Consider the following 19,477-nt stretch of genomic DNA (forward strand, 5'->3'; position numbering starts at 1 on the left):
CTCAAATCTCCCTTGAGGGCTCTTTCGACTCTGAAGCTTTCCATTAGCCGCTCTAGCCGTGCTGCTTTCTGTGATTTTGTCTCTTTGATCGACACTTGTACAGTTTATTTATTTCCTTTCTTCAACTCTGGCTGCTCCTCTTGCACAGTCTCTAACCGGCGCTTCAAACGTGTTGCTAGCCTGGGTGCTTTGGGTGGTTCATCCTCTTTATCTTCTTTGAACCTTAGCCAGTCATTCTGTGATGGAGGTTCAGGCCATCGTCCCTTGGTGTGCAATGCCCCATAAACCACTTTCATTATCAGTTCACCCGGCACAATGTAGGTGGGGTTCTTGTTGCCCATCTTCACCAGATTTTCATGGATATAAGCCGCATAATTGATCATCTTGGGGTTGCTCTTTTGCATTGCCCAGGTGAAGGTTGTGACAATGGCTCGAGGCGGCATTTTGTACTTCTGTGGCTGCTTTGTACACATGTGGAAATATTGGCTGTAAAGATGGCTTATGATAGCCACTTTAGGGTTTGCAATGTCTTTAGAGGTGTAGTTGCTCTTCTTTTCAGAGTACACCTTGACTTCATCTCTTCTCTTGGTTACACTATCCCCTTTGTTGGAGAGGTCTAGTGCGGCTGCCACTACTCTCTCTTTGATTACAATCATAGTGTCCGGCTTGCCCTGCAGATCAGTGACTCTGGCCACTCCATCTTCTTTGATTGTAGTTACGAATTCCCACACTCTTTTGATGTCGATTCCTGTCGGCAAAGCTTCAAAATAGTTATGGAGATCTATCTTTTCCAAGTACTCTGCCATCTTGCTTCTGACAAACTCATTGAGCTCCCGAGGTAGCATGGGTAGCTCCCTTTAGTATCTTTGAACACGCCTTGGTAGATCTTCAGATCATTTGACTCTAGCAAATCCTCCTGAATCCACGTGCTGGTTGGCTTCAGAGTTCCTTCTGGGATGACAAACGGCTCCACTTCTTCTAAATAGTCTTTTATTGTCATCTTTTTCTTCTTGGCCGGTGATTTTGCGGCTGCCATGGATCCTGTTGCAATCAGTAGTCCGAAGTTAGCGTTGTGGAACATGGTCCTTCTCTTGGATTTTGATTTGGACAAGAATTGGTTTTGGTAAGACCATGTGTAGTGTTTTTGGGCTCAAATAGTGTATCTTGGAGGTGTTGGGGACCAAAAGTGATGGGAATGGCTTGAAACTTGATATATGAGCTCTTGAAGGTGATATAAAGAGATATGGAATTGAAAAACACCATCTGTGGGCCAAAAATGTCATTTAGACATCCTACGCGTAGGATGTCCATTTCATCATTTTTTTGCATGTGACCACACAGATAGCTTGGCAATGTGCTCATGAATGTATTGTGCAAGTTTCATGTGATTCAAGTTTTGGTAGGTCTATGCCCCATTATTGCCTCTATGCCCTAACTTTGCGTTTTTTGGTGCATATGAGGTCAATTTTTGTCCAAATGTGATGAAACTTGGTGGCTAGCATGTAAGGGCCTTTCAGAAACTTTGTGTGATGAGAGATGTTGGGGTTGGTGCCCAAAATTGGCCTTGAGACATCCAACGTGTAGGATGTCTCCTGATGATATTTTTGTCGGAGGTGCTACTGGTGCCTGCCCTGAGTCCCCCTGAGTCCCTTTTAAGCCCTATTTCATCAAAAAAGTCAAATAGATAGAAAGAAACTCCCTCTGTGGATTTAAAGCCTCCGAGCCGTTTTCTGACTTTTGGAGTGCTTTTTGGCGATGAAATTTCTTGATGTTGGTATCCATAGCTTCCCAATCCCTTGGGGATCCTTGCCGTATGGTTTTTGTCGACTTTGGCTTCACCAGAGCTCCGTTTGGCAATTTGTCACTCTAGAAGCACCCGTGGTTACGTTTACATGTCTTCGATGACTTGTGGTGGTCCACCACCATAGGACTTGGTTGTTGATGGTCTAGAAAAGCCGCTCGTGAAGTTTGGTGGCAAACGGACATGCGGTTTGGCCGCGAGAGCTATTTGACGCTTTGTGTGTCTGATGCCATTTCTGACGTTTAGTGCCACTTCGGGTCACTGTATCGTCATGTGGGCTATATAGACTTGTCGAGCATGTTGAGATGCGCCTACCCATGAGTTTTGGTAGCATTTGGGCGCCTTTCCGCGATTTCCCATTTGGTGGCCTCTTGCGGGGCTCTAGGAATTAGGGTTTTTCCCGATGGTTTTCTACTGCCTTTGGTCATCCAAAAGTGGTCTCCTATGCTAGGGTAAGCCACCGATGAAGTCTCATTGCTTTTGGGTTAGTCGTTAGGTGGTCACTTCTACCCGTAGGTCTCTACTGCTCGCTTTCTGTGTGAACCCTACGCTAGTTTTCGCGACAAAACGACAAACATGCGTGAAAAGCTCAAGGTGGTGAGACTACCTCTCATGTCTGAAGCCTGTCGGGTAGTCGTGTGCGTCGTAGAAGCAGCTGGAAGTCCCGTTTGCTCTAGGTGACAGAAGCCCTCTCTCAAAAGTCAATAATGGAAATGAACTTAAAATGAAGTGAAAATTTCTTATAATGGGGTCCCTGAACCACTTTTCATGAAATTTGACATGTGCTCCCAACTTCTTGCGAGATGCAGTTTAAGCTCAAAAATATCTTGATTTGGACCCCATTTACCTAGTTTACGAGAAATTTGACGTTTCGATCAAAATCTGGCCAAAACACGCTTTCCGCTCCAGTCTCATAATTGCACCCCCACTGTACCATAGGTTTTCCTATAGTCACTGATCATCTCTATATTTTTTGTTTTTTATTACAACTATTTTTCACTTGCTTTTTGTATTTTTGAAGTTTTTCTGCCAAAAATTAGTACAATTAAAAGAAAAATAGCAAATTAAACCCAGAAAATCTACAAAAATCATAATAAATAAAAAACATCACCGCAAAACACTATATACTCTCACGTGAAATTTTTATGGCTGGATTTCTCCGTTCTACCAATATTTTGCCCAAAAAATGGCTATTTTTACTTATATACACACACCTAAGGGCTTGATTTGGCGTTTGGCCCCATATACTTGTAGATTCATGTTGTATAAGGGCATATGTACTTGGGTTAGTTCAAAAAATTTCGCAATCAAACGACAACCCTTAAAATTAGTCGAAAAACATGTCCTTTTTTGCTCTTTTTGCCATTGGGGCCGCATTGGAGAATGCCTCCCCCCTCCTAGCCGGAGTCCTCCTGTACGACAAGGTATCACCTCGGAGTATGTGCCATGCATGGGTTGAAACTCATGCTAATGCTCGGCCGTGTAATGTGGCCCTATAGATGCATACTCGGTCAATGCATGGAAAAATTAATGCTGTGCAAGAGAAGGGTATAAGCAATAAGCTTATTGGCATTCGCCGTCGAGGTTTCCTGTTTGTTGTTGATTTGGTCGACAGATTTTCTTTGCAAGTAACAATTGTAACTCTACCGCTCTTTGTTTGATCGTCTTTCTTGCAAAATTCATTTGGTTTGCCGCGCCTGTCGATATGGCCGTGGTTGTCTCCTTGGAGAGAATTTTTGTGGTGGAATTGGCCATAGACTTTGTCTCTTTTGCTTTGCCGGTTTTTGTAGGTGTATTGCTACTTCCTCGTTTGTCATTGTTTTGCTGCTGATTGGCACCCACATATATCGGTTTGGCGGTTTCTTATGTTGTGTTTGTCTGCCTTCCGATGTTGCTTGTACTGAAGGGAGTTCCTGTTGCTTCGGTTTCGGGATCCAAATGCGAGGCGCATTTAAGTTGTTGCTGAGCATTTTCTTTGGAATCCATATCTGTTTTATTTCCTTGGTTTTTGGTTGACTTCTTCTGTTGTATTGTGGTTTGTCTGCCATGTTACTTCTATCCTTCCACACCCATAATTGTTTTTCTCGTGTTGCTAACTCTAATCTCTTCACTGTGGTAGGTGACTCCGTATGCATGTAGTGAGCATGGTTGGCAGTTCCTTGTTTGTTCGCCATGTTGTTCTTGAGTGGCACCCATCCTTTTGGTTCTTTGTCCAGTGATTGCATTGCTGGCAGCAGCAGCTGATTCTTCCTGGGTTGTTGAGCAAAGGATATCACCTGTTGTTCTTGTGCATGCTGAATCTTGACTGCATTCACATTCCAATCTATCTACACATTATAATCTTTTTGCCAAGGTTGTCCCAACAACATGGGGTGCTGTGTGCTTTCATCCTCGACCACATAAAACTTGTGTGGGTAAATATATTGATGTACTTGTACATGCAATATAGTCCAGCCCAATGTCTTCAGCGAATGTGATGTACTACTTTCCAACACTTGTGGAGTAGGATGTAGTTGACATGTGGGCTTGAGCTGTTTGTATAATCCGTAAGATATCAAATTTGCTTGAGCTCCAGAATCAAGCAATGCCATCGATTCAACTTGATTGCTACCCACTTTGACTGCAATTATTGGCTCCACTGTGTCTTCATCAAAATCCGTTAGTCGAATTGCATTTATTTGCAACGGTGATCCACATTGTTGTTGTTGTCGTAGAAGCCGTCTTTTTGCAATGCGTTCTTTTGCTTTTGCTTGAGCTTCTTCTAGGACCCTTTGTTTCTCCTTCATCCGTTGTTTTTCTTGATGGATTTGTTGAAGCATATCCTGTGTTAGTGGTAAATGATATTTCTTTAATCGACACCCACTAATCCAATTTGACATTTCTTCACCTGCTAATGTAGCCTGCTTGATAGCTTGACTTTGTGATAGGTCACTAATCACAAAGGGTCCCATCCCTCGCTTCTTAAGTTTCTTGGCATGTTGTTTCAAGGTATAAACAAGTACATAATCACCTGTTTTGAACTCTTTCGTGCGTACATGCTTGTCAAAAAACTCTTTTTGTCTTCTCTTTTTAGCATAGATCGAAGCCACATCTCTTAAGCGAAGTTCATCTAGCTTTTCAAGATCATCTATTGTCAAACAGAGCTCATGCCCTGTCCATTCTAAGTGTTTCGCTACTCGTAGAGTTGGAATTAAAAACTCTATGGGTAATATAGCATTTAGGCCAAACACCATGTTGTACGGTGTCGTTCCTATTGATGTTTTGTAAGCTACCCTGTACGCCCATAATGTTGAGTGTAGCTGTTGATCCCAGTCCGTTCTTGACTCTGATACAATTTTAGTGAGAACCGTGCATAGTGTTTTATTTGTGGCCTCAGCTTGTCCATTTGCCTGTGGACGATATGGAGCAGATTTTCTATGTATGGCTATGAATTCCTCTAGCAGATATTCAATGACTTCATTAAGAAAATGTGTTCCTCGATCACTGAAAATTTCTATTGGTAATCCGTATGGTACAAAGACATTCTCATACAAAAATTGTGCAGTGGTTCGTGCATCTGCTTTTTGTGTTGCCTTGGCCTCCGCCCATTTTGTGAGATAGTCCGTAGCCACAATGATATATTGGGTATGGGTGTGATATGCAGGGGGTGAAATAGGCCCCACAAAATCAATGCCCCATTTTGCAAATGCCCTTGCTCCCATCATTGGCCGTAGTGGCATCTCATCTTTCTTTATCGGCACCTTGGTGCGCTGACATGCGTCACAACGCTTTAAAAACTCTTCAGCATCCATATGCAATGTAGGCCACCATATTCCTGCAGTTAAGACAATTTTTTCCATCTTATTGCCTGAAAAATGGCCTCCACTTATTCCGCCATGCGTGTTCTAGAATCAGCAGGTATTCACTTTCACTTGCACAGATTCTAAGTTGATTGTCCTTTCCTCACTTATAGAGTTGGTTCCCAATTAAACTAAAGTTGCAAGCCTCCAACTCTATAGCCCTTTTCCGTGCTCTTGTTATGTTTTCAGGAAATGTCCTTGTGGTTAAGAAATCAATGATATATTGACTCCATGCAGGTGCAATGTTTACCTGAAACAATTTCACGTGATCCACTGGTCATTTGGCACTACATATAGTACAATTGTTAACATAAGCATGTGTGTCAGCATACATAGTTGAGCAATAAACCCCTAATTGTCTCAGTCTCTGGTGTGGAACAATAAAATGCACAGTCCTGGACATGTGCTTCTTCAAGATAACACTCAAATTCTTCCGGATTTATACATAATCGTAGAATCTGGTCCGATCCTAGATGATACAGCCGTCCTGCAATCACATGGAAGTTTTTTGTTTGTCGAATTGTTTGTTGTTTGGGTCTGTCTTCCTTATCATCAAGTCTACCTCCAAAGGAAAGAATGCTAACAATTTCCTGAGACCATTTGGGTATCATTTCAATATTGAAAAGATACGCATCACGTATGTCATCATCTACTCCTTCAGGAGCTTCCCCGTTTTGTAGCCTTGAAAGATGATCCACCCGTAGATGTGTTTTACCCTTTTTGACCACCACTGTGAAATCAAACTCTAGCAATATAATAAGCCAACGTACAATTCTCTCGGAATTGCATGGTTTAATCACCAGATACAAAAGAGCTTAATGTCAAAATTTCTTTACAGTATAAATCATTCCTAACCCCTCTCTTTTAGTGGTTGTGTAGTTCTTTTCTGCCCTGTTTAACTATCGGCTTGCAAACTAGGAAATCCATTGTTCCGTCTCCAGGTTGAGCCAGAATACACCCTATGGCATATGCAGATGCATCAATGTGTACATGGAATATCTTTTCCCAATATGGTGCCTTAAGTATCGGTGCTGAGACAAGGTTTTTCTTCAGCTTTTGGAATGACGTTTCACACTCCTCAGTCCAGTCAAAACTGACTAACAAACGATACAGAGGTTGTGCGATGACTGCATACATATATATTAATCTTCAATAATATCTGCAGTGTCCCATGAAGGATTGCACTTGTTTCGCATTAGTAGGCCTGGGCAAGTCTTCTATGACTTTGATTTTGTCTAGGTCAATGGTTACATGCCATTTCTTGAGACAATGTGTCCTAAGATGCGTCCTTGCCTAACCATAAAAATGCACTTCTCTGGGTTAAGAAAAATTCGATATGTTCTGCACTTCTCAAATACCTTTCGTAAGTGGTCAATATGTTCATCTCGTAGAAGAGAGTGTACACAAAGATCATCCATGTATATTTCTAAGAATATTCTCAGGTATTCTTTGAACGCATGTGTCATTAACCTTTGAAAGGTAGCTGGGGCATTAGTTAAGCCAAATGGCATAACTCTATACACATAAATTCCACATTCTGTGGCAAACATTGTAGTGTGTTGATCCTCTATTGCAATTGCAAGTTGGTTATACCCTAAAAATCCATCTAGAAAGGAATAAGCCCGTTTCCCGACCATCCTCTCAAGTACATATTCTGTGATTGGCAAGGGATAATTATCCCTTATGGCGGCTGCATTTACCATAGCTACTCTGCTCCACTGTCAAGAATAGCTTTGGAAACTACTCCTTGGAATTCTATTGGTAGCGTGGTGTTTACATCTTCTCCCTCGCAATATTCTCCAACCTTGTTTACAAGTACTGGCCTAGTGTTTAGTTGAGGCTTGTCCAATTCTCTGATCCATTATTGAAGCTTCGAGGTGGGGTCTTTCACTCCAAATTTTTCTAAGCATTTGCCTACTGTGGTCCACATGTTTGGTCGTAACCTCAGGAGTTCTGCTAATGTGATTGTGCATGCCACGGGGGTGGACAATAACTCAATCAACCCTTGTGAATGCATCACTCTGTTAGAAGACAGTCTTTGAGATGGGATTTCCCTCACCTCACACTTGGCTTCATACTCTCCTAGGTAAGAGGGTAGAGTTTTCAGCGAGTCTAGTTGGCTGTGTCCCGAACTAATTGATCCCTGGTCTCCCCCTTGTGAATGCATATCAAAGTTCATTTTTGATCTTGCCTCAAATTCTTCAATAGGAGGTAAGATCTCATTTTTATCTTTTCTCATGCTATTCATGTGGTAACTCACCCTGTTGGCTTCGTTGGCCTCACGGATTTGCTTCCACAACTCATCTAGACCGTTACAATCCTTACCCATTTCTACCAATGTATTAGGTTGGAACCCCTCAATTGTCTCATCCGTTGTATTTGGCACTATGATAGGCTCTCCCCTAGACTCAGAGGCATTTGTGAGTCTTTCCTTCGTTTCTACTTGTTTCTCTAAAGTTGGCTTGATAGGGGTTGGAGCTGGTACTTCATGCCAACTTGCACGTTTACCAAGCGGGTTTTCTATCAAGGATTGAGCTGTTTCAATCATCTTTTGACACATTTCCAACCTTTGTTTTTCTATTTCCGCATATGGATAAGTCATCCATCTTTGCTCTTGGGTTTGGTTCTTTTTGAGCCTGGCTTCGTAAACTTTTAAAATTGTATCTAGCTGCTCATTTACCTTGTTTGCCAGTACTGATCCTCCTGATCCTGCACTTTTGGGTTCTGCTATTTCCTTGGGTGCTACGGTTGCCACATTGTGTGAGATTAGGCTAGCTAGATCCTCTAACCGCTCTAATCTATCCTTGGTGTGTTTTAACTTCTTGGATAGAGCCGTTTGCTCTCCTTCTCTCCTAGCTTTCAGCTGCGCCTTTCTAGCTTTCCAAGTGCTTCTCTGATTCTCCACTTCTGAACTTGGGGCATCGGTTTTTGGCTCTTCAATTATGGGTTCGTTCGTCATTCTTCGAGCTTGGGATCCTGTCACTGCCTGAATAGGTATTATTGTCTTGTTTTCTGACCCTCCACTGGAAGGCACTGCTTCCAGCATGTTCAAGGTAGTTTTTGCTCCTTTGCTCGGGTTCTTAGGGCAATCCAGAATCAAATGAGTAACTCCACACTCGGTGCAATATGCGTTGACTCTAATGATTTCATCATGAGGACAGTCTCTTAGCCAATGGTCTCCACCACACTTGTAGCAAGGTCCCTTAGGTTGTTGAGGTGCTCCTTGAGCTCCTCTTTGTTGGTATGCATGTCTCTGCCCGCCCATGCCTCCGTTGGCTATGAACAACGATGTTGGTTCATCCAAGCTATATCTTCCTTCTCCTGCTGCCTGTGCAACTGTTGGTGGTCCTGTACTTCCTATCATGCTCCATGGTTCTCGCGTTGAGGGTTCTTCCGGTGGATAATAGACAAGATTTGTAGCATATCCATTGGGATCTTTGTAATATGCATGCATAGGCACCAAAACCTTCTCTTCTGATTCGATTAAGGTTGGTGTGTATCTTATGCCGATTGGTCGTAATCCTGGTAGGGGTGGTTGTTGCCCCAACACTGGTTGTGGTCTCTCTACATCTACAGGTCCTGGTAGGTTGCCTGCTTGATATCTAGGCATCGATGGAATTTGAGGAGATGCTACCTGAGCTTGGGGAGCATATGGTCGTTCTCTCACATACCCCTTGTTATAATAACATTCCTCTGTCCCATGGTTTGTCCATTTTTGTTCAATAGTACACCATTTTGGCTATTTAGCCTGAGGTTTTGCGTACAAGTTAATCTTTTTTAGCACTTCCTCTACAAGCTTCTCCTGGTTTACAGCTACTTCTCCTTTCGGTGCTGTCTTAGCGAACTTGCTTTCACTTTGTTGTGAGGATGAATCTTCGTCAAGATCCTTGAACTCACTCTCTTTGTAGACCGCACAATTGTCTACAAGGTAAAGAGCCTCCTTAGTTAGCTCATTTAACGTCATGCTCCTCTTCATATGTAAGTCCTTCTAGAGATCTGCATTCCTTAGTCCTTGAATGAATATAAGCATAAGTCTCGACTCAGTTGGCAGTTCTTCCACAGGGCAGAACTTAACATATCTTTTCAGTTGTAGGGCTGCCTTTCGCAGAGATTCCCCTTCTTTCTGTTTGAAAATATGGATTTGTGAGACTGTATTATGAGCTATCCCCCTTTTTGAGAATTCCTCAATAAACTCGTCAAACACCTCCTCCATAGACTTAAAGTCTCTACGCTCTACAGAGTCAAACCAAGTAGCAGCATCCTCCTCTAGGGTTAGTCCAAACCCTACAAATTGGTAGGGAAATCTAACACCTCTTCAGCTCTAATTACACGCACAAAGGCTGCCACATGATCTCTAGGATCTCTGTTTCCCGTGTATTTCTTGTTTACCCATTTTTGCACTTGAGAAGGTCTAATTCTACGATGGTCTACAAATCTCAACATTGGATCTCCTCGTCCTAATCGATATACCTCCTCTGCCCTTCGGTAGTGGGCGGGTTCCTCTCCCAATTGTGTTCCTAAGCCGTAATTTCTAACGGTTCTTGCAAGAGATGGTTCATCTCTTCGAACTTGTTCTATGGGTGGTCTTCTAGGCTCTGTTGACCCTTGAGTTTTTGGTTTACTCTCACCATGATACCGTGAATAGAGTGGTGGTTCTTGTAAATCCCTTAGCCCTCGTGCGGCTTGATAACCATCTCGGTTTAGGTCTTGTTCTAATGTTGCACTCTGTCGAAGCCATGCCTGCAATGATGGATGAGTTGCTGTTTGGCTCTAGATGTTGAATGTCTGCTGTCGGGTAGAATGTGAGGTCGCGTCATATTCTTCTGAAAATGGATTTGTCGACTTGCTAGGGGTGTAGGTGGCTCTTGGCACTTCATCGGGGGCAAATGTTGATGCTTCTGGAACTGTTGCCTTTTCTACCTCCTCTGGGAGAATACATTTGTATTCTCTCCCGTACCTATCAACAAAAACGATATCCTTCCCCATAGCAATTTCATAAGAGAATAAGTAAAGAACCTTGTCTTTGCTTAATTCGTTTGGGTAGGCTTCTTCGCAACGGAAGTAAGAGACTATTCCCTCTCTCTCATGTTTGTAAATTCCCACATTCTCGTTATAGGTTGAGACCCTGGTTGTTTTCTTATCATACATAAAAAGCACTCCAGGTCGATCAATGTTTGGAGGCGGTTCTTGAGTTTCGGAAACCATTTTTCCTTTTGCCACGTTATCTCCATATCTGTTGTAATCCTCAGGGTTACTAACTATCAGATACTGGTTTCCCTTTTTGTCTCGAAATCTATCTCCATCATCATAGACTCGAATTATCTCCAGTCTCTGAGTGGGCCTTTCTTCAATACAAATGCACTTGCGTCCTCGATAGTCAGAATAAACTAGGGCTCCCCTCGAGTTTGTTCCTTCTAAGAAGATTACAGTGAACTTGGAATCATTCAAAGGATTTAGGGAGATGCTTCCTCCTCGCATTGGTCCGTCATAGGTGAAACCTCCTGGCTGTTGACTACCCATCATGAAGAAGGACTTATCTGATGAAGTGTCAGTATTACTACCCTCCTCAATAATCGGTGCTAGTGGGTCTAGCCTTGCCTGAGTTACACTCTCCTCGGTGGACACTAAGCTTCCTTGATCACATGCCACCTTCTGGTCTCTAAAAATGTGTCTTCCTGATCTTAAATTCATTAAACTTAGCAATGCAACTTAATACAAATCCAACCACTCACGTGGCAAAGGATCAGTTTCCGCACAACTTCTTGCTTGGCCGTTGAATATACCTGTACACAAGCATTTAATTTTGGCAATCGAATTAAAGCATTTAACTGCTAGAGGTGGTTTTAGTAATGATTGGTATAAGTGGAGAGTTAACCTTAACCACTACTGTATTTATACACTTCTAATGTTCTGGATTAGGTCTGCTAATCTCGAACTGTGCTTCCCTCGGATGTTGGTCAATTTACGTGAAAAAGTCTTAATTCAGTCTTGGCTCCATCAAAAGGTCAAACAACTTCTGAAAGAAGTCTGGAACCCTTAAGTCAGTTGGAACATCACTGTATGTCCTCAGTCAAATTTTCTCTTCCCTAAGCTACAATAGACATCCTACGCGTAGGATGTCTCCTACTCTGTTTTGCCTGGATTTTTGCACTATGGATTCCCCTTGATTTTCTAAGTCCACAACTGTTTTTACTTTTTGATTTGGACACCTATAAGCTGGTCAATGGATCAGAAATCTGTTCCAGTAGCCTCATGTTGGTGTGACCAGTCAAATCAACTCCAATTTGAACCAAAATTGATTAGGAGGCTTGCCTCAGGCTATACAACACCCTGCTATGCCCACATTCACTTTTTGGCTTCAATTTCATGCATTAGATATTCTACACGTATCATGTCTAACTGCTGGCTTCAAATGCAAAGCACAGACTCCTCTTGGGGTGCTGATCACTTTGGTATGCTCAAATTTGGAATTGGAGTGCTAAATCACCCAAAACACATCCTACCTGTAGGATGTCTTTTTGGCCTGTTTGACCCTAGGCTTGAGCCACAGCTTCCCCTTGATGTTAGCAACCCAGTGGTATGCTTAGATTTTGGTTTGGATTTCAAAAGTCCCCAATTTTAGTTGTTCTAGCCTTTTTCAGTCAAAATTGCTAAAGTGTACTTAGAACCCAATTTTCTCACCCAATTGAGATGAAACCTCTCTCAGTCACTCAATATATCATGCAGATCATGCTCATGCAGGCATCCTATGGTTTGGTCTTAAAATAATGCCTTGGCACAATTTGGGTAGGATGTCTAGCAATTTCTGTCTATCTGGCCTTATCCTGTCAAGATATGGTCAAATTTCCACTTGCAATGTGAAAATAGGGTAAAACCTACCTTCTGAACACACTGGTCAACTCAAAATTTCAAAATTTCCTCCAGATTAGCTTGTAGACATCCTACGCATAGGATGTCTCCTGGCTTAAAATGTATTTTTTCCTGACAAAAATGGTCTTGGTGCTCTACAACTCTATTAAAAACACTCACAGCAACTTTTGAACTTCACTTGAGCTTTCAAACACTCTTTTGCGTCTTTTATAACCTTGTAATGAACCTAATAAGCAAGTACAACATGCATGAAGTGCTCTAGATCATGAATCATGATGCACTACTTACCCTACTCCTACTCATCATGTGAAATGGTGATAATGGTGTTTTGGTTGCTTCTTGGCCTCTCTGGACTCTCAAGCTCTCCTTTCACCGCTTCTACCACTCAAACTCCTACTATATCACTCAACTAAGACCTAAATCTACCTAAGTCTACCTAAGTCGAAGGATCTAGGCCAGACACACGCTCCCTAGACTCCCTCTAAGACCTAGAGAGTCCTCCACCCTATGATCCTATCGAAATGTAAAACGATACTCTTGGCAAGCCAAAGAATCCCTATCCTCAAGGACTAGTCTCGATCACCTACCTAGGGTTTTTGTCCCCGACAGTGGTACCAATGTTGCATGGATACGCCGCGACGGACGTCAACACAGCGAGAAATCACATAACAAGATTTGTCAGCTAAGGACGAAGCTCAACCCGCAGGCACATGGAAGCAAGCATAGGGTGTCAATCTACACTCGACCAACTCTCGACTAATTCCTATAGAGGTCTCTACCCAATGTCTAAGCTACAGCCTTCAGGAGTGCTTAAGAGGATATTTCCTACAACGCTTTCTAGAGCCAAATACCCATCAAACGATCTCGAAATGCCACAGAACTTGAAGGAGACCCTACTAACACCAATAGGTTGCTCTCCCTAAGATCCATGAACCAAAATCTCAACCCAAAATATTTGGTGCAAAAACACATAGGATGTCTGGTCAAAATTTGCAGATCGTCGTTTCCGAAAACTAAAGTGCCTAATGTGTAGCTCTACTCAATGCGAATGCGTGGATATGCTCAAATGAAAAAACGGCTAACGTATGCTCACCGAATCACCAAATGAAGCTCGTAGGTCGAGCTCGCAAAACCGACCACTGGTGGCGCGTAGAATCAAGATGAAGCTCTCACTCTCTCTCGTACACCATACGATTACTCACAGACTTCATTTTTTTTAAAATGACAAACTTTTTTCATTAAGGTCGAAAAGTGGTATAAATACCTTACAATCTCAAACCCTAATGTTCCAATTTAACCATCTACTCAATCTAAATGTCAAAACTGGGATACAATCTGGAAACTTCTGTAAGCCCCAATATTTACAAAGGTGAAATGTCGCGTTTTCTCAATAAATGAATAATTACAAAAAATAATAATGCACCGAGCAGTCATTTTCCGTAGGGTGTGTCCAACTTCTAACACTCCCCCCCTCCTTGTTCATGTCGTCCCCGACATGGCTGTTGAGCTGCTTCTTCATCGTAGGCTTTCTCTCATCTTGAGCAGTTGAGGAGATCAGAATCGTGCAAGCTTGGTGTTGAAGTGTAGCTCTCACCACTGCTAACACAATGGTGTAGTCGCCTCCACAATGTATCTTTCGTAGTACGCATAGAGAGGAGAAGAAGACCTCATTCCCTCTTTGACACAAAGCACACAATCATGGTATAGTTAGTACATCTCCAAACAATGATTAATTAAAGGTCTCCTTTAGGGTTACAAAAGTTGTCTTATATACCTCATCCTTGGAGGTATTAACTCATCAAAATTAACTCCTACTTTCTACCATGGGTTCTGCTTATCTGCATATTTAATAAGTTACAATTTGGAAACTTGATAGAGTCCCAATAAATAATTAGAATTGAGTCCGTCAAATTAAATAATACAAGAATGGGCTTTCCAATTGTGGAGTGTCTTCCATTCAACACTCCCCTCTTGCGAGTTCATGTCGTCCTCAACATGATCTTTCCATGTTCAAGGCCTTGCCTTTGTAGTGCTTTTGGACCTTATCTTTTGAGTTCGTAGTAGTCTTCTATTGTCTCCATCAATGGAAACCTAGTGGCTTTAATATCTGTAGATAAGACTCATATTTGATGTTGCCCATGGTGACTGTAGGGCCAAAGATTCCATTGTCATATCTGAAGAAGCCAGTTAGAAGGCTTCCTTGAACGCTTAAATGTGGTAGTGTGGCAAGAACATTAATCTTTGATAAAACAAGTGCAACACCTCTGGGGATGGCTGATTTGACAGATCATAGGTCATTTTGGTGACAGTGTCGCCCATTGATAATAATGTTGTGTCCGTTGCTTTGGACGGCACGAACACCTCGAGGCAAGCTAAAAGATTCTTGCATGTCTTCTTGATCATCACACATGTCAGGTCAAGAGAGACGGTGAAAATATTAACGGTGCCCTTTAACCATATAAGAGACACTTATTCTCTCTCCCTCCTTAGGTGGTGGCATTGATGGGTACTTCAGCCATGTTGGATGACTTTTCAAGAGCATGGCATGGTTTTTCCACGAGCATACACAAGATATTGGACAGGATAAGTATTCGTCCCTTATGTTTTTGGGTTCATCCACCAAGCATTTCAAAAATCTTGGATACTTGAGAAGTCACCCTTTTCTCCAAGCCTGACCTATCTTGCATTATGATGAGAAATATTTGCAAAACACTTTTGGTAGTCTTCGAGACATTCAAACCAAGCCAAGCGACAGACAGTATCTTCTTCTTTCAAGATACATATAGAAGAGCTCTCCTACAAGCTTTGAAGTATGTTTTCTCTCTAATCTTGTATCTGTTTTGTGATTTCTTTATGTCATTGCGTTCATAATGAATTTAACTACACTTGAGGCCTAAGTATGTTGAGAATTGGTGACATGTAATTTCTTGCATGTCTTCATACGAGATTTATGCACCAAGTGTTTTTTGGTAGTATATTGAGTTAGAGACTTTAGGGTATTGTTGTCTAGGTCGACAACTTTAGGTCGTGTTCCAATGAGAATAAGTGTTGTAGGTAAGGTAGCACTTGTGTACATAGTGTGCTTTGAGTTTATTTCTCTTGGTAGTGATTGTATCTAGAAGGTCCAGTAGGTGATTAACATCCATCTTGTTTGTTGGCATGTTTCTCACTTTGCTAGCAACTACAAGAAATGTATTTGCTTGACAACACTCATATGATTTCCCTTCTCAACATATGCATATCTAACCAACATTATATTACATGAGTATTTGGTCTAGAAGAAGGGAACTCTTGCATTGACACCCTTGTGAATTTGCTTCTTCTTGGGGATAACAAATAGCTTTTCAATTAGAGTTTTTTTTTTTAATATAGAGCTTTTTGGGCTAGGAGCTTAAGTTCACCTTTCATACTTAATAAATGGTGTCTTTTGTGTGAAAAATATATCCCTTATGTGTGAGAGTGTGTGTTTGTGAGTGCATGGCTAAACTCATGTTTAAATCATAGTAATGAAGAGACATGAATATATTCCACCAAAATAGTGAAACAAGATATAATAGGCATGGATAAGAGGGCATGAATAATATATTATGACTAGACTATTTACCTAATGGGTATCATCAACACATAATGATGTCATTAAGAATAAATTTATATATATATAGAGAAAGAGAGACACTTATACAAGGTGGGCTTTCTTTTGTTGGAAGCTTATGTACCCACCATAAATCATTGAATGAGGGTAACCTTCTAGGAAGATAAGGTTTTGGAAACCAACACTTTGATTTGTGGGGCATAAAGCCGTTATGCACGAGCCATAGATATGTTTAGGATATCTTATAAGGGAAAGAGTTTTCAGCTTATGAGAATGCCTTACAAATAAAACATCCATGATTAGAGAGGGTCATTCTACCATTGGAAAGAACTTTAGCTTGAGGTAGGTTGTGGAAGATTTCGGAGTTGGTTTCTATATGTCCCTAATTGGAAACATGGGTATCATTTGACTAGGAGGTAGTTTAATTTTAGGTTCCAAAGAAGCCATGGAACTCTATGATTTTAGCTTTCATATTGTAGGGTTGATGGTTGAAGGAGATTCAAATCTAGAGGTATGGAGGAAGGAGTGTTCACAACCCACATACCTCAAAACAAAGCTCACCCTCCCTCCCAACCATGTAGAGTGGATGCCTCCTCTAAGGTCTCCATGGTGACTGACACTCTATCCAATGCATAGCAACATCCACAAACATACCCATAAAAAATATATCACACACCTCTGTTGACAGCTTAGCTACATCCATAGACTGATCTTATTTGCCTTGCATCACCAGAAGCCCCCGTTTTTTGACTCAAGGCTCTTCCACCTGCATCAACTCCTCATTCCACTCCATGACTTGATCATCCTCAAGATCATCCAAGCAAATAGATCCACAAGACTCCACCATTACCTATGGCAGACTATCCTCTCCAACCTATTCTTCTTCCATAACCGCAATAACTCTTTCTTTCTTGGCCAATCCTTGTATCTGTTGCACTACCATTGCAAAGTCTACGGACACTTTCATAATAGAATAGTCCCGTGTAGCACCTTCATGTGCACATCTACCTCCACGGACTTTGACACTTTGACCTACTCTTCAACTAGGACAAAAACCAAAAGAGCGATTGAATGAGATGAAAGGCAGGGAGGAGGTTTCAAAAGAAGGTGGATGGGAAGGGACGGATTGATCATGCAAGTTGGAGATTGGAAAGATGGAGGACAAGAAAGCTTCAATATGGAATGGATGTGTGCATTGCAATAATTAAAATTAAATGTGCAGTTTGTAAAAAAATTTGAGTGTTGATATGTTTGTGTTAACCTTGGTGCTAAGGAATAAGATTAATATGTTCAAGGGGTATGATATCAAAACAAGGTAGATAAACATAAAATGGTCAACCTCAATGAGAATTTTCAATAATATAACATTAATCATGGAGGTATGTATCTAATGATCTTGCCAATCAAGGATTGACATAGCTTGAAACCCTTTGATAAAGAGCAAGTCCAACATTGAAAACAAACCTTCCATCCCATAGAAAAGAGAGAAAACATGCATATTCATCAAACCCACTCGTACACAGCATGCTCAATTATGCAACACTCATATATGAAATAAGGTCACAAAGCATAGTAGCCATCTTAATGGCGCATTTAAGAATAATAAGTTTTGAAAATATTTGTGTAATCCCACATAGTGTTTCATAACATCATGAGCTATGACAAAGGCTAATTGGCCCACATACTTGGGAAGGAGACCAAGAAAAAAATTAAATGGCGCTCGCTTGGAGAACATGCATATGAGAAAGGTTAGAGCACATTCGCGCACTAGGTTGCAACTTTTAGGTGACGTCAGTAGAGAGCAACGTGCAGGGACCTATCGTTTTTGCACCAAGCGTTTTGTCAACTCTTCCAAAATTGGTAGAGTGGAGGCACACAAGCAGCGTTTTCTCAATACACGACAACAACTTGCGTATGCAAGCAAAACACTACAACCATGGCCATGCAAATGCGCTCTTATATATATGTAGCATTTAGACTGCCTAGACAATGGGCTATGCCAGAGATGTGGTAGCTTGGGATTGGTCAAAAAAATCTTGTAATATAATCCCTCATAGTGTTTCATAACATCATGAGCTATGACAAAAGAGGGCCTACGTAGCTAGCAAGGAGACTAAGAAATAAGGTCAATGACACCCACCTTAGAAAACATGCAAATGAAAAGGGCTAGACATAGGTAGCATTCGGACTTCTTGAACCACGAGCTATGCTATGCTGATGACGTTTGAGACCTGCCACAATAATCTCACAAATTGTTTCATAACATCATGGAGCTATATAACTAAGGAGGGCCTGCATAGCTAGCAAGGAGACCAAGAAATAAGGTCAATGGCACTTGCCTCAAAAAACATGCCTATAAGAAAGGCTAGACATAGGAATGTTCAGTCAACCTAGACCATGAGCTATGTCATGGACATGGTAGCTTGCGATTTGCCAAAAAACTCTTGATGTTGTTCTAGAACAACCACAAATACGGGTAGCCACGTTGTTTGCAATGGGAATTCTATCAATATTGTAAGTAGCAAGCCCCTCTATAATTGATCCTTCTTGTGATACTTAACTAAATATTTGCTTGTCTAGAAATGTGAATGGGTTGTTGTTAAGAGGAAAAGGGGTGTTGAGGTAAGGGCATGTGTGTAGTCTAAGGTTGGGTTCAAACTCCACACTTCATAATGAGCCACACATGCATTCAAGAGACGTGGCAAGATATTATAGGTAAGAAAGGAAACAAAAGATTTTCGGACCCACTTTTCTTGCGGGTAGCCTCACCGTAGGACACTCTTCAGCATGCGTCATGGAGAGCATTTGAATGCACGCCCCAAGTAATCTGAGTCATTGGATCTAAGCAGCTGGGTCTTCCTGCTTACTATTCGTAGAGCAAAAAAAACCTATATTAGGTGCACTTTGAACCCGAGCTCAACTCACAAGAGATGATGGGCAGTCTTAACTCTCGCTAAACGCACTCATCGATAGACTATTAAACTAATCTCCTCGAGTGTTGCAATTATAAATTAGATTCATTTCCAAATTTTTATACTTTACAGGTGACAAATCTCATAATCCTACGGACCTCCTACACGCTATGAGCTCGCAAAGCATTCGCATGCGCGTGAAAGTCTACGTGTTTTGGGCTGTAAGTCTACAGATGAAAAAAATGTATCAAATCTCGCCACAAGAGTATACTCTATGAGCTCACAGAGCGTCCGCACGCGTGCGGACGGTCTCCGTGCTCTGGGCTGGAAGTTTATAGACTGACATGACAAAAAAGTACCAAATCAGTGCAAAATATTGCTATAAGATTATGAGCTCGCAAGGCATCTGCGCGTGCGCGGATGCTCTGTGTGCTCACAAGCAGGCATTTTCTTAGAATGACTC

Source organism: Adiantum capillus-veneris, chromosome 24 (genome assembly GCF_014529385.1).
Source record: "Adiantum capillus-veneris isolate H3 chromosome 24, ASM1452938v2, whole genome shotgun sequence".
NCBI classification, from domain to species: Eukaryota; Viridiplantae; Streptophyta; class Polypodiopsida; order Polypodiales; family Pteridaceae; genus Adiantum; species Adiantum capillus-veneris.